The 15,291-nt window shown below is 43.0% G+C and overlaps 1 long non-coding RNA gene across 1 annotated transcript; it reads right to left on the reverse strand.

The window, feature by feature from the left end:
- Positions 1-288: 288 nt before the first annotated feature.
- LOC123087336 (uncharacterized) lies at positions 289-1,877 on the reverse strand. The gene is made up of 3 exons (XR_006441314.1): positions 1,789-1,877; positions 666-1,710; positions 289-569 (listed from the first exon to the last, which is right to left on the reverse strand). It is a non-coding gene; the product is annotated as an uncharacterized lncRNA (long non-coding RNA).
- Between the last annotated feature and the right edge of the window lie 13,414 nt (positions 1,878-15,291).

Here is a 15,291-nt window from a genome sequence, read left to right on the forward strand (position 1 = left end):
TTGATTGTCTGGGATTAGTTTCTTTGTTAGCTCGCAATGGGGAATCAGGGACCATGCATCTTGGGTAAAATTAATCTTTTACGGTGATTGGAGAGTTACGGAATGTAACTAGAACATGAAGGCACGCTTTGCCGCGCCCGCTCATATTGACAACAAATACTTAGACTATTTTTGAAAAATCCAAGCAGTAATTGAGAAAAAATGAATAGTTTGTATGGGTCCATATATATGTGAGAGATATTTTCCCTAAGACCGTAACAAATTACAAACCATGATATAGAAGGACCATAAGTTGAGTTTTATCACATATAACTTAGCCTTTTGGATCTAACTCCTAATAGACAAAATAGATTAACTGTACAATATTCGAATTGACTCAAGCGCAGCTTTAATCCTCAAGGTGTGTCAGGTACACATTAAAACGTCAGATCCAAATGTCATGGTACCGATTTTACTCATGCCACACCAACCACTGATTTTAGCAGTAAGAGATCTCACAACTGATGGACTGTTTTTCTTAAACGACCTGGGCGCAGGAATAGAAAGATACCTTTACAATTTCATGGCATCTACAGAAGTAAAAGGAAGATTAGGTTCAGATGTGCAATCTTGGGCAACTCATTCAGCTGAAAATTTAAGCTTCTCATAAAATCATAAAAACATACTTAATAGTCTGTCTGCCTTGCATTCACAAATGGCTTCGCCTTCACCGGTTGCCTGCAATACTTGCCAAAGAGAGGATCCAGGTCTCAAAATCTTACAAACCATAGATCAAGTAGTGTTAATACAGTGCAACAAGCTTTCTTAACCAAACTAAACCCTAAATCTGGAAAAAGGAACACAAGATTGCTAACATGGGCACTCACCCTGCGCTCCACGTGCCATGTAATACTTCTAGGAGCATTGTGGGCTAAACAACATAAAAGTTGACTTTCAGAAATTAATAGTGAATATGGACTCTCGAGAAAGGGGAAAATATTTCCAGAAATAAATCGTGCGCATAATATATTCGAGAATAACATGCCAAAATCTGAAAAAAGAAATTACAATATGAAACCAAATGTGTTTTAGTCACAAGTGTAAACAAAGAGTGAACTTCTCATTTACCAGAGACCGGTGGATAAAATAAGATGTTATTCCTAATAGCATTGCACAAATCTACTATTAGCATGGTGACGAAGAAACTAAATGCTCAGCTCACTTGATTAGTACTTGAACCACATAATATTCATGCCAAGATGAATTTATTTATTTTGACCAGGTGCCAAGATGAATTAAGTTAGACACAAATACCACAGAACCGGAATCAATGTCATGCTCACTTGGACAAATTCAAGGTTCTTTGTACCTATGCATATTGAGAATTTCAGTACCAATTCTTGGCCTTCCTCAGAAGGATCTTCTCACATGGGACTTTAAACCAGGCACACTGAGACATAAAAACAAAATTTGAAGTTTGTCAAATAGCATGCAGAATAGAATACGAAGGAACAATTAGAAGAAGGAACAAACAGAAGGAGAGAGGGTTGGACTCTGTTCCTGGGTCCGCATCACTGGGAAGAGCAGAGGCGAGGAGAAGGCATGCGAGAAAGCAGGTATCTAGCGCCTCCATCGCCACCAAACCATCCAGGTAGTTTGCCTCCAGCGACAGCCAGCGGTGAAAGCCGACGGCGCGGGTGGCCGCTGCAGCCGCCATTAAATACACGAACACTGCAGGGCAGAAAATTCTAAAACACAAAGGAAGGGGCTATGAAGGAGGGGGGGGGGGGGGGGGGGGGGGGAACGTACCGGCGGATCTACAGTGCATCGAGGAGGGAGGAACGCTGCCGCATCGAGAGGAGGAAGGACGGCGGCACGGAGGAACTGTTCGTTCGGGGGTGATCTGGGCTGTCAGCGTCCGAGCGGGAATAAGTGGGCCTTGACGGCCCAATTACTGACCGGAAGAGGAGGTCGTTCCCCAGAGCAGCAGCCCGCGAGACGTCGCGTGACGTGTGCGGGCGAGCAGGGACGCCCGACTTTGATCTACACCGTACGTTTGATGATCTGACGGCTGAGACAATGAAATTGCTATGGAGGCTCGTAGCTAGCCCCGTTATACGGTTTCTCAATTTCATATAACTTCTCCTTTAATTATTCCCCACCGTTGATTTAAACCTATTAAGTAAAAAAAATAAGTTTAATCAACAAAGGGTATTATGGTCATCGGTGACTGTTTTTTAGCATCTCTGTCAATTCCCTGGAACCAGATCCTCTACTGTGCCCAAAGGCACGTCAGAGGTGCCGTGCCTTCTTACTTTTCTGTAAAACAGCCCAACTAATGGGCCTGCTATTTTGATTGTCTTTTCTGTTTATTTTCAGCAGCTTGACAACATTGTCTAAAAAAAAGCAACTTGACAACGTTTGTCCCAAAGAAAAACATCACACGTTCATTGAATAGCAAAGCAAGATTTTCTTATGAGGAAAACTTCCAATCTTTTTTTTTCACAAAAAGATCGAGTCTATTATAAAAGTTCATCGGAAGTACAAATCATCTCATACATAATAAAAACTACACCGAGATTTCGAGACCACCGAACGACCACTACTGCCGTCGGAACAAACACTATTCTTCTCTCGCAAAAAAAAACACTATTCATCATTTGTCGTGTAAAGAGTACTATTTTTTTGCAAGAAAAACTTTCGATCTTCTCACCAACTGTCAAGATAGTACAATGAACACCAGAAGTGAAAAATATATCCAGGTCCATAGACCACCTAGCGACGACTACAAGCACTACAGCGAGCCGAAGGTGTGTCGCGATCTTCGCCCCTCCTTCATCGGAGCCAGACAAACCTTGTTGTAGTAGACAGTCGAGAAGTCATCATGCTAAGGCCCTATAGGACCAGCGCACCAGAACAACAACCACCATCGGTGAAGAGAAACGTAGATCGAAAGGATCCAACTTATAGACACGTGAACACAGATGAACGAAGATAGGATCCACGTGGATCCACCAAAGACAAACGCCGATCGAACCGCGCGAGATACACCGGAGACAAACCTTCACACCCTCCGACGATGCTAAAAACACCACCGGAACGGGGACTAGGTGGGTAGAACCTTATTCCATCTTCAGAGAGTCGCCGCCGCCTGGCTACACAAACCCTAACAAAATTCAAAAAGGAAACGGAGCCCTCCTGCCGGCAAAGGCCGGGATCCACCGCGCTACCATGGCCGACCACAGGTGACGAGCTAGACCGGCGGCGGCACCGATGAGAGGCATGAGAAACCCGAGTCGCTCACATACACGAGCATACACTCATCCCTATGAACGCATGAACACATACTCTACCCCTATGAGCATCCCCAAGAGACTGAGCCGGTATAACATCTTGTGATTTTACGAAGTCACCATAAGCACTCCTCCCACTGAACAAACATCGTGGGAAGCATGAAATAAATCCAGGAATAATGCGAGCACCACGATGTCAATTTTAGAACTTGAACTCTGGTGAGCTGGGATACGAGTGTCCTTTTAACCATCCAATAACAGGTTAATTCGCAAATTTTGGTTTGCTATTCAACGGACGTGTGATGCTCATGTTTCTTTTTTGAGGCAAACGTTGTCAAGCTGCTTTTTTTGTTGAGAAATACGTTGCCAAGCGGCTGAAAATAAACAAAACAGACAATGAAAATAGCAGGCCCATTAGTTGGGCCGTTCTGCTTGTAGGCTACAGGCCCACTGCGCTGATTTGCAGGAAAGCAAGAAGGCACGGGCACTAAAAAAACAAGAAGGCACGGCACCTCTGACGTGCCTTCGGGCACGGTAGACGATCTGGTTCCCAATTCCTTGGTCAATCGCCCTGGCCTAACCCATCTCGCGCGAGGACCTGGAGACGGCGGCAAAGGAGCGAGGACCGGGCGACGCCGCCGGCGCGAGGACCTGGAGGCGACCCCGCCGGCGCGAGCTCATGGAGGCGAAGCCCCGTCTTTGCTTTGTCACTGTGGCCGCTCCCTCACGGCCCAGCCGACGCTGGCATGAGGTCCTGACGACGCCGACCCGAGGTGGAGGCCCTGACTACCCTTGGCCGTAGTGGTGTACCAACGCAGCAAGTATCTCTTCCTTCCGTCCCTCCCTCTCTGTTGTTAGTTCTGCCGACGGCGGACCAACTGCTCGTTGCAGCACCTTCATATATAGATCCAGTTAGGGTTGAGCAGTGAACACATCCGTGTCGTAAAACACGATGAAATTTTCTGTCTAATTTTTTCTCCCCGAACATGAATATATGGAGTTGGAGTTGAGGTCGGTGGAGGTCCAGGGGGCCCACGAGACAGGGGGCGCGCCCAGGGGGAGGGGGCGCGCCCCCACCCTCGTGGACAGGGTGTGGGCCCCCTGGTCTTGATTCTTTTGCCAGTATTTTTTATATTTTCCAAAAAGTGCCTTAGTGGATTTTCAGGACATTTCGAGAACTTTTATTTTCTACACATAAAACAACATCAAGGCAGTTCTGCTGAAAACAGCGTCAGTCCGGGTTAGTTTCATTCAAATCATGCAAGCTAGAGTCCAAAACAAGGGAAAAAGTGTTTGGAAAAGTAGATACGTTGGAAACGTATCAACTCCCCCAAGCTTAAACCTTTGTTTGTCCTCAAGCAATTCAGTTGATAAACTGAAAGTGATAAAGAAGAACTTTTATAAACTCTATTTGCTCTTGTTGTTGTAAACATGCAAAGCCATCATTCAAGTTTCAGCAAATATTATGAACTAACCATACTCATAATAACACTTAGGTCTCACAATTACTCATATCAATAGCATAATCAGCTAGCGAGCCATAATAATAAAACTCGGATGACAACACTTCCTCAAAACAATCATAACATGATATAACAAAATGGTATCTCGCTAGCCCTTTCTGAGACCGCAAAACATAAATGCAGAGCACCTTTAACATTGTAATTCATGGTAAAAGAGATCCAGTCAAGTCATACCCAATATAAACCAATAGTAATGAATGCAAATGACAGTGTGCTCTCCAGCGGGTGCTTTTTAATAAGAAGGGTGATGACTCAACATAAAAGTAAATAGATAGGCCCTTCGCAGAGGGAAGCAGGGATTTGTAGAGGTGCCAGAGCTCAATTTTAAAATAGAGATTGAATAACATTTTGAGCGGCATACTTTTGCTGTCAACGCAACAACTATGAGATGACTGTATCTTCCATACTACATGCATTATAGGCAGTTCCCAAACATAATGGTAAAGTTTATACTCCCCCAACCATCAACAAGCATCAATCCATGACTTGCTCGAAACAACGAGTGCCTCCAGCTAGCAACAGCCCTGGGGGAGTTTTGTTTAATTATTTTGATTTGCTTTGATCTTTTTGGATCATGGGACTGGGCATCCCGGTTACCGGCCCTTTCTCGTGAATGAGGAGCGGAGTCCACTCCTCTTGACAATAACCCACCTAGCATGGAAGATATAGGCAGCCCTAGTTGTAACATGAGCTGCTCAAGCATACAAAACGGAATTTCATTTGAAGGTTTGGAGTTTGGCACATACAAATTTACTTGGAACGACAGGTAAATACCGCATATAGGAAGGTATGGTGGACTCATATGGAACAACTTTGGGGTTTATGGAGTTTGGATGCACGAGCAGTATTCCCACTTAGTACCGGTGAAGGCTAGCAAAAGACTGGGAAGCGACCAACTAAGAGAGCGACAACAGTCGTAAACATGCATTAAAATTAATTTACACCGAGTGCAAGCATGAGTAGGATATAATCTACCATGAACATAAATATCATGAAGGCTATGTTGATTTGTTTCAACTACATGCTTGAACATGTGCCAAGTCGAGTCACTCAATACATTCAAAGGAGGAGACCATCCCATCATACCACATCATAATCATTCTAATAGCATGTTGGCATGCAAGGTAAACCATTATAACTCATAGCTAATCAAGCATGGCACAAGCAACTATAATCTCTAAATGTCATTGCAAATATGTTTACCTCATAATAGGCTGACTCAGAAACGATGAACTCATCATATTTACAAAAACAAGAGAGGTCGAGTTCATACCAGCGTTTCTCATCTCAATAAGTCCATCATATATCGTCATTATTTCCTTTCACTTGCACGATCGAACGATGTGTATAATAATAATAGTGCACGTGCATTGGACTAAGCTGGAATCTGTAAGCATTCAACTCAAGAGAAAAGACAAGTAATATGGGCTCTAAGTTAAATAAACAATCATGCATACGAGAGCCACTAAACATTTTCAATATGGTCTTCTCGACCCCCAAAGAAAAGAAAAGAAAAGAAAACTATTTACACGGGAAAGCTCCCAACAAGTAAGAAGAAGAACGAGAAATCTTTTTGGGTTTTCATTTTAATTTCTACTACAAGCATGGAAATTAAACTAACTAATTTTTTTGGTTTTTCTTAAGGTTTATCAAACACACAAGCAGAAAACTAGAAGAAGAAATTTAAACTAGCATGGATAATACAATGAAAGATATGAGCACCGACGACTAGTGTGTGAACATGAATGTAAAGTCGGTGAGAAATACATACTCCCCCAAGATTACACTTTTGGCCTAAGTTGGTCTAATACCAAGGACTGCCGCTACTCTCCCCGGTGTAATGGGAGGTCTAATCAGGATACCACTGGCTGGTCATCTCCGGATCCCACTGGACAGACGATGCACAGTAAGGGTCAAGTTCAGGTTCTGGCTCAGGTTCATGTTCTCGAGTGAAAGCTTGGGCTCGATGATTGTACACCGCTTCAGGTGTAACAAGAAAATTATCTGCAGTCAAATCAAACAACAGGGGCGTAGGCAGAATAATAGTCTCAATGTGTTTCTTATTAAATCTAAGGTTATACAAGAGCATCTTCTCTTTGTTGTCAACAATAAACTTGTGTGCTACCATGCTCTTGTAATCTAAAATGTGAGGACGCAATTTTGTCTCCTCTTTCTCGTGGTGCCTAATGGGTATCTGAAAATGTCTAGCAAGACGTGAAGCATAGATACCTCCAAATATGGGGCCTTTTGTACGATTCAGGGCTAGCCGTTTAGCAACGACGGCACCCATACTAAAACTATTGTCTCCAAGCAAGGCATGTTGAAGAATGATAATATCAGGAACACTAAAGTTTCCACTATTTCCACGACCAATCAAGCATCTACTAGCAAATATGGCTAAGTAACATAAAACAAGAAAGTGTATGCTAGAGATTTTTGCCTCGGAGCCCATCTTTGGCTCCTTTACAGCTATAGTGTTAGCAAGCCATCCACATCTTTATGATGGGGTTCCTCTAATTCTCCCTCATAGGGTATCCTACATACCGCGCAAAAATTACGTAAAGACATTTCTCTAAATTCATCATATAAGTGAAACGATACTGCACGCGGTGACTTCTTAGGATAATAATAAAAGTTTTGCATGAAAGTATTGGTGATTAAGAGATACTGATCGATCCGGTCATTGATGAAACCGGTGAGGCCTGCATTCTTGATCAAAGAGTAAAAATCTTCATGAATTCCCGCTTCTTTCAAGAAATCCTCACATGGCCATTCACACGACCGCACTTCCGCTAAGCGAGGAAGATTATACTTGGCTTTTTCCTTCTCTTTAGCTTGTTTTTCCTGAGAGCTTTGGCTAGAAGAGCCCCTCAAAAGTCTCCTTAACATTTTCTGAAAATTTCTGAAATTTTAGTAACTTCAAAATAAAAGTGAATAAAACTAAACAAGATTGGTAGCAACCACTCCTACAAGTGCCTAGAGCCTATATCATGCATTGGAATTGCTTGGGACCTCATAAATTCAACATGCAAGCTCAAGAACATGGTCACCTATGCAGCAAAAAATTGCAATGAATAAAGCACTAGAACAAAAACTAATTGGACCAATGGAGGAGTCACATACCAATCAACAATCTCCCAAAGGAGTTTAGTGAATGGAGCTTTGAGCAACGAGATCGAAAATCATAGCAAAATGAGCTAGAACTCGTGCTTGAGCTGGATGGGGATTTTTTGGGTAGAAGATGAAGTGTGTGATGCTGGCATAAGTGGAGGGGGACCACCAGGGGCCCACGAGACAGGGGGCGCGCCCTCCACTCTTGTGGCCTCGTGCTTGCCCCTCCTGCAGTGATTTCAGTGCCTAAAATCCTCAAATATTGCATAAACAATCATACTAAATTTGCAGGGCATTTGGAGCACTTTTATTTTCGGGATATTTTTTAATGCACGGATAATTCAGAAAACAGATGGATAATACTATTTTTGCTTTATTTATTCTAAATAACAGAAAGTAAAAAGTGGGTACAGAAGGTTGTGGCTTCTAGTTTCATCCATCTCATGATCATCAAAATGAATCCACTAACAAGGTTGATCAAGTCTTGTTAACAAACTCATTCCGAATAACACGGTACCGGAGAAATTTTGAATAACATTAAGTTACCTCAACGGGGATATGAAAATCCCCAACAATAAGAATATCATACTTTTTCTTGACAGTAGGGAGAGGAAATTCAAAACCTCCAATAATGATAGTTGGAACTTTTCCAATAGAATTGATGCTATGAGCTTGAGATTGTTTCCTCGGAAAGTGTACCATATGCTCATTACCATTAACATGAAAAGTGACATTTCCTTTGTTGCAATTAATAACAGCCCCTGCAGTATTCAAAAAAGGTCTACCAAGGATAATAGACATACTATCGTCCTCGGGAATATCAAGAATGACAAAGTCTGTTAAGATAGTGACATCTACAACCACAACAGGCACATCCTCCCAAATACCGACAGGTATAGCAGTTGATTTATCAGCCATTTGCAAAGATATTTCAGTAGGTGTCAACTTATTCAATTCATGTCTGCGATATAAAGAGAGAGGCATAACACTAACACCGGCTCCAAGACAACATAGGGCAGTTCTAACATAATTTATTTTAATGGAGCATGGTATAGTTGGTACACCCGGATCTCCAAGTTTCTTTGGTACTCCACCCTTAAAAGTGTAATTAGCAAGCATGGTGGAAATTTCAGCTTCCGGTATCTTTCTTTTGTTTGTGATGATGTCCTTCATATACTTAGCATAAGGGTTTACTTTGAGCATATCAGTTAAGCACATACGTAAGAAAATAGGTCTAATCATTTCAGCAAAGTTCTCAAAATCCCCATCATCCTTTGTCTTGGATGGTTTAGCAGGAAAGGGCATGGGTTTCTGAACCCATGGTTCTCTTTATCTACCATGCTTCCTAGCAACAAAATCTCTCTTATCATAATGTTGATTCTTTGATTGTGGGTTATCAAGATCAACAGCAGGTTCAATCTCTACTTCATTGTTTTTGCTAGGTTGAGCGTCAACATGAACAATATCATTAACATTATCACTAGGTTCATGTTCATCACCTGATTGTGTTTCAGCATCAGAAATAGAAATATCATTAGGATTCTCAGGTGTGTCTACAGGTTCACTTGAAGCATGCAAAGTTCTATTGGTTTTCTTCTTCTTCTTTTTAGAAGAACTAGGTGCCTTTAAATTATTTCTCTGAGAATCTTGCTCGATTCTCCTAGGGTGGCCTTCAGGATACAAAGGTTCCTGAGTCATTCCACCAGTTCTAGTAGCCACTCTAACAGCGAAGTCATTTTTATTATTTAATTCATCAAGCAAATCATTTTGAGCTTTGAGTACTTGCTCAGCTTGAGTAGCAACCATAGAAGTATATTTGCTAATGAGTTTGAGTTCACCTTTAACTCTAGCCATATTATCGCTCACGCGTCCTACCTCAAAAGCATTATTCTTTAACTCTCTACCAACATAAGCATTAAAACTTTCTTGTCTAGCCATAAAGTCATCAAATTCATCTAAGCATGGGCTATGAAATTTAGTAGAGGGGATTTCAACTTTATCATATCTATAGAGAGAATTTACCTTTACTACCTGTGTCGGGTTATCAAGACAATGTGGTTCTTCAACAGGCGGTATATTAAGACCATGTATTTCTTGAATAGGAGGTAAATTCTTAACATCTTCAGCTTTAATACATTTTTCTTTCATTGATTTCTTTGCCTCTTCCATATCTTCGGGACTGAGAAATAAAACACCTCTCTTCTTCGGAGTGGGTTTAGGAATAGGCTCAGGAGTTCGCTCAATTGGTTCAGGAATTGCCTCAGGAATTGGCTCAAGAAGAGTCCAATTATTTTCATTAGTCAACATATTATTCAATAATAATTCAGCTTCGTCGACTGTTCTTTCCCTGAAAACACAACCAGCACAACTATCCAAGTAGTCCTTGGAAGCATCGGTTAGTCCATTATAAAAGATATCGAGTATTTCATTTTTCTTGAGAGGATGATCAGGCAAAGCATTGAGTAACCGGAGAAGCCTCCCCCAAGCTTGTGGGAGATTCTCTTCTTTGATTTGCACAAAATTATATATTTCCCGCAAGGCAGCTTGTTTATTATGAACAGGGAAATATTTAGCAGAGAAGTAATAAATCATATCCTGGGGACTACACACACAACCAGGAGCAACAGAATTATACCAAGTCTTAGCATCACCCTTTAACGAGAACGGAAATATCTTAAGGATATAAAAATAGCGAGATTTATCATCATGAGTAAACAGGGTGGCTATATCATTCAACTTGGTAAGATGTGCCACAACAGTTTCAGATTCAAGGCCATAAAAAGGATCCGATTCTACTAAAGTAATAATTTCAGGATCAACAGAGAATTCATAATCCTTATCAGTAACACAGATAGGTGAAGTAGCAAAAGCAGGGTCAGGTTTCATTCTAGCATTAAGAGACTGCTGCTTCCATTTAGCTAATAATTTCTTAAGATCATATCTATCATTGCAAGCTAAGATAGCTCTAGCAGCTTCTTCATTCATAACATAACCCTCAGGAACAACAGGCAATTCATAATCATTGGGAGAATTTTCATCATCACTATCATCAATAATAGCATATTCAATAATTTCATTCCCCCTAACTCTAGCAAGTTGTTCATCAAGAAATTCACCTAATGGCAAAGTAGTATCACGCACAGAAGTAGTTTCATCATAAGTATCATGCATAGCAGAAGTGGCATCATCAATAACATGCGACATATCAGAATTCATAGCAGTAGCAGGTTTAGGTGTCGCAAGCTTACTCAAAACAGAAGGAGAATCTAGTGCAAAGCTAGATGGCAGTTCCTTACCTCCCCTCGTAGTTGAGGGAAAAATCATAGTTCTATCATCTTTCAAGTTCTTCATAGTGATCAACAGATATAAATCCTAAGTGACTCGGAGAATAGAGCTATGCTCCCCGGCAACGGCGCCAGAAATTAGTCTTGATAACCCACAAGTGTAGGGGATTGCAACAGCTTTCGAGGGTAAAGTATTCAACCCAAATTTATTGATTCGACACAAGGGGAGCCAAAGAATATTCTTGAGTATTAGCAGTTGAGTTGTCAATTCAACCACACCTGGATAACTTAGTATCTGCAGCAAAGTATTTAGTAGCAAAGTAGTATGATAATAAAGGTAACGGTAGCAAAAGTAATATTTTGGGGTTTTGTAGTGATTGTAACAAGAGCAAAGGAAAAGTAAAAAAAGCGAAGCACAAGATGTGAAAAGCTCGTAGGCAATGGATCACTGATGGATAATTATGTCGGATGCAATTCCTCATGTAATAGCTATAACATAGGGTGACACAGAACTAGCTCTAGTTCATCAATGTAATGTAGGCATGTATTCCGTAAATAGTCATACGTGCTTATGGAAAAGAACTTGCGTGACATCTTTTGTCCTACCCTCCCGTGGAAGCGGCGTCCTAGCAGAAACTAAGGGATATTAAGGCCTCCTTTTAATAGAGAACCGGAACAACGCATTAGCACATAGTGAATACATGAACTCTTCAAACTACGGTCATCACCGAGAAGTATCCCGATTATTGTCACTTCGGGGTTGTCGGATCATAACACATAATAGGTGACTATAGACTTGCAAGATAGGATCAAGAACACACATATATTCATGAAAACATAATAGGTTCAGATATGAAATCATGGCACTCGGGCCCTAGTGACAAGCATTAAGCATAGCAAAGTCATAGCAACATCAATCTCAGAACATAGTGGATACTAGGGATCAAACCCTAACAAAACTAACTTGATTACATGGTAAATCTCATCCAACCCATCACCATCCAGCAAGCCAACGACGGAATTACTCACGCACGGTGGTGAGCATCATGAAATTGGTGATGGAGGATGGTTGATGATGACGACGGCGATGAATCCCCCTCTCCGAAGCCCCGAACGGACTCCAGATGAGCCCTCCCGAGAGAGATTAGGGATTGGCGACGGCTCCGTGTCGTAAAACATGGTGAAACTTTCTCTCTGATTTTTTTCTCCCTGAACATGAATATATGGAGTTGGAGTTGAGGTCGGTGGAGGTCCAGGGGGCCCACGAGACAGGGGGCGTGCCCAGGTGAGGGGGCGCACCCCCCACCCTCGTGGACAGGGTGTGGGCCCCCTGGTCTTGATTCTTTCGCCAGTATTTTTTATATTTTCCAAAAAGTGCCTCCGTGGATTTTTAGGACATTCCGAGAACTTTTCATTTCTACACATAAAACAACATCATGGCAGTTCTGCTGAAAACAGCGTCAGTCCGGGTTAGTTTCATTCAAATCATGCAAGTTAGAGTCCAAAACAAGGGCAAAAGTGTTTGGAAAATTAGATACGTTGGAAACGTATCATTCTCCAGCTAAAAAAGAAGTGGCAAGCTAATATTTCAAAATTTGATTCGAATCGACTTGGTAAGGTAGACGTGGATGCTCGTTCTCCCAAAATTTGAACGAACCGTTAAACAACCTCTCTGCTCGGTGGAATTTGCCCGAGCAAATAAATGGGAGACGCAAAATTACCGTCCTATGTGGGACATGCATCAATTGGCCCGTTGTACATCGAGCGTAGGTTCGTAACTTCATCCAAGCGTGCCTTCTCCTCGGCTGAAATGACATGTGCCGAATAATTCATAAACCATGGTCGGCAGAACACGCTCTCCTCGCCCGAAATAGCTCGCGCCCACTATTTCAAAACATGCTCTCCTCGCACGAAATCGCTCGCACCCACTATAGTTCAAAACATGCCTTCCTCGCCCGAAATCGCTCCCGCCCACTATTTTGGGAGAAGCAAAGTTACTCAACTATCCCCGACCCTCAGTACACAGACTCAAGCCGAGAAGCCTAAAGGCAGGGGTAGAACTGTAACTCCCCCTCACATTTCAGACAAATGCGTCTGTAAGACATGGTTCCACTCCCCTCCCAATCCCCCCCCCCCATTCATACCTCGTGGGCGCCAAATCACCTTCTCCCCAGGAAGCTCCCTTCTCCCGAGCTGTGAAACCTCAGCCCCACCTCCATGGTGCCCCCCACTGCACCAATTTCACAACCGCCCTCCTCCCTAATGCCGGAGATGTTGTCCATGTGTCGTCGTGTGCTGGGCTGTGTTCCTCTTACTCCGTGCTGCTGGTGCTGCCTCGACGACGGTCGTGTGAACCGTACCGGAGCCGATTCACCCCCGCCGTTGTTCACGGCGCCAGAGCGGCTCCAACTTCGAATCCGTCCAGAGTCCTGACGCTGCTTCCCCGTAGACGTCGACCATCGCGACATCGATGTTTCCCTGCCGCCGGTCGACACCGCAACTGCGCCGGCCTCACCGACTCGGTAGCTGGACCTGCCTACTTCACCATGCCGCCAGATAGGTCGCACCCTCATATCAAATCACTTTATTTAGTCATCAGTTGTCTGAATTTTTATTCTGGGCCAATCGATTCCCAATGGGAAGCAGCACCCCTCGAGGCGGCGGAGCTCCTAGGCTGCCGGTTGGCTGGTGTCTAACGTAAGGGTGTGGGGCCGCAAGTTTTCCGCGGAAGCAGCGCTTATATGGCTATCTTTTAGAGTTGCATGGGTTGAAGGTACTGCCGCCGCGGGATCTGGATGACGGGGAGTCTTTGTGGATTGGCCCGGGGGCGACGCAACCATGGCAGTGCGGTGGGGCGGGGAGTGATACGTCTCCAACGTATCTATAATTTTTTATTGTTCCATGCTATTATATTACCTGTTTTGGATGTTTATAGGCTTTACTTTACACATTTATATAATTTTTGGGAATAACCTACTAACCGGAGGCCCAGCCCGTATTGCTGTTTTTTTGCCTATTTCAGTATTTTGAAGAAAAGGAATATCAAACGGAGTCCAAATGCAATGAAACCTTTGGGAGCGTGATTTTTGGAACGAACGTGATCCAGAGGACTTTGAGTGCAAGTCAAGAAGCAGCCAATGCAACCATGAGGGTGGAGGGCGCGCCCACCCCTACAGGGCGCGCCCCTATCTCGTGGGCCCCTCGGGCAGCCACCGACCTACTTCTTCCTCCTATATATACCCATGTACCCCATGAACATCAGAACAATCCACGAAAACCTAGTTCCACCGCCGTAACCTTCTGTATCCGTGAGATCCCATCTTGGAGCCTTCGTCGGTGCTCCACCGGAGGGGGAATCGACCACGGAGGGCTTCTACATCAACACCATAGCCCCTCCGATGAGTTGTGAGTAGTTTACCACAGACCTTCGGGTCCATAGTTATTAGCTAGATGGCTTCTTCTCTCTTTTTGGATCTCAATACCATGTTCTCCTCAATCTTCTTGGAGATCTATTCGATGTAACTCTATTTGCGGTGTGTTTGTTGAGATCTTATGAATTGTGGGTTTATGATCAAGTTTATCTATGAGAAATATTTGAATCTCCTCTAACTTCTTTTATGTATGATTGAGTTATATTTGCAAGTCTCTTCGAACTATCAGTTTGGTTCGTCCTACTAGATTGATCTTTCTTGCAATGGGAGAAGTGCTTAGCTTTGGGTTTAATCTTGCGGTGTCCTTTCCCAGTGACAGCAGGGGCAGCCAGGCAAGTATTGTATTGTTGCCATCGAGGATAAAAAGATGGGGTTTATATCATATTGCATGAGTTTATCCCTCTACATCATGTCATCTTTCTTAATGCGTTACTCTGTTCTTTATGAACTTAATACTCTAGATGCATGCTGGATAGCGATCGATGTGTGGAGTAATAGTAGTAGATGCAGGCAGGAGTCGGTCTACTTGCCACGGACGTGATGCCTATATACATGATCATGCCTAGATAATCTCATAATTATTCGCTTTTCTAGCAATTTCTCGACAGTAATTTGTTCACCCACCGTAATACTTATGCTATCTTGAGAGAAGCCACTAGTGAAATCTATG

The sequence above is a fragment of the Triticum aestivum genome, chromosome 1B (genome assembly GCF_018294505.1).
Source record: "Triticum aestivum cultivar Chinese Spring chromosome 1B, IWGSC CS RefSeq v2.1, whole genome shotgun sequence".
In the NCBI taxonomy this organism is placed as follows: domain Eukaryota; kingdom Viridiplantae; phylum Streptophyta; class Magnoliopsida; order Poales; family Poaceae; genus Triticum; species Triticum aestivum.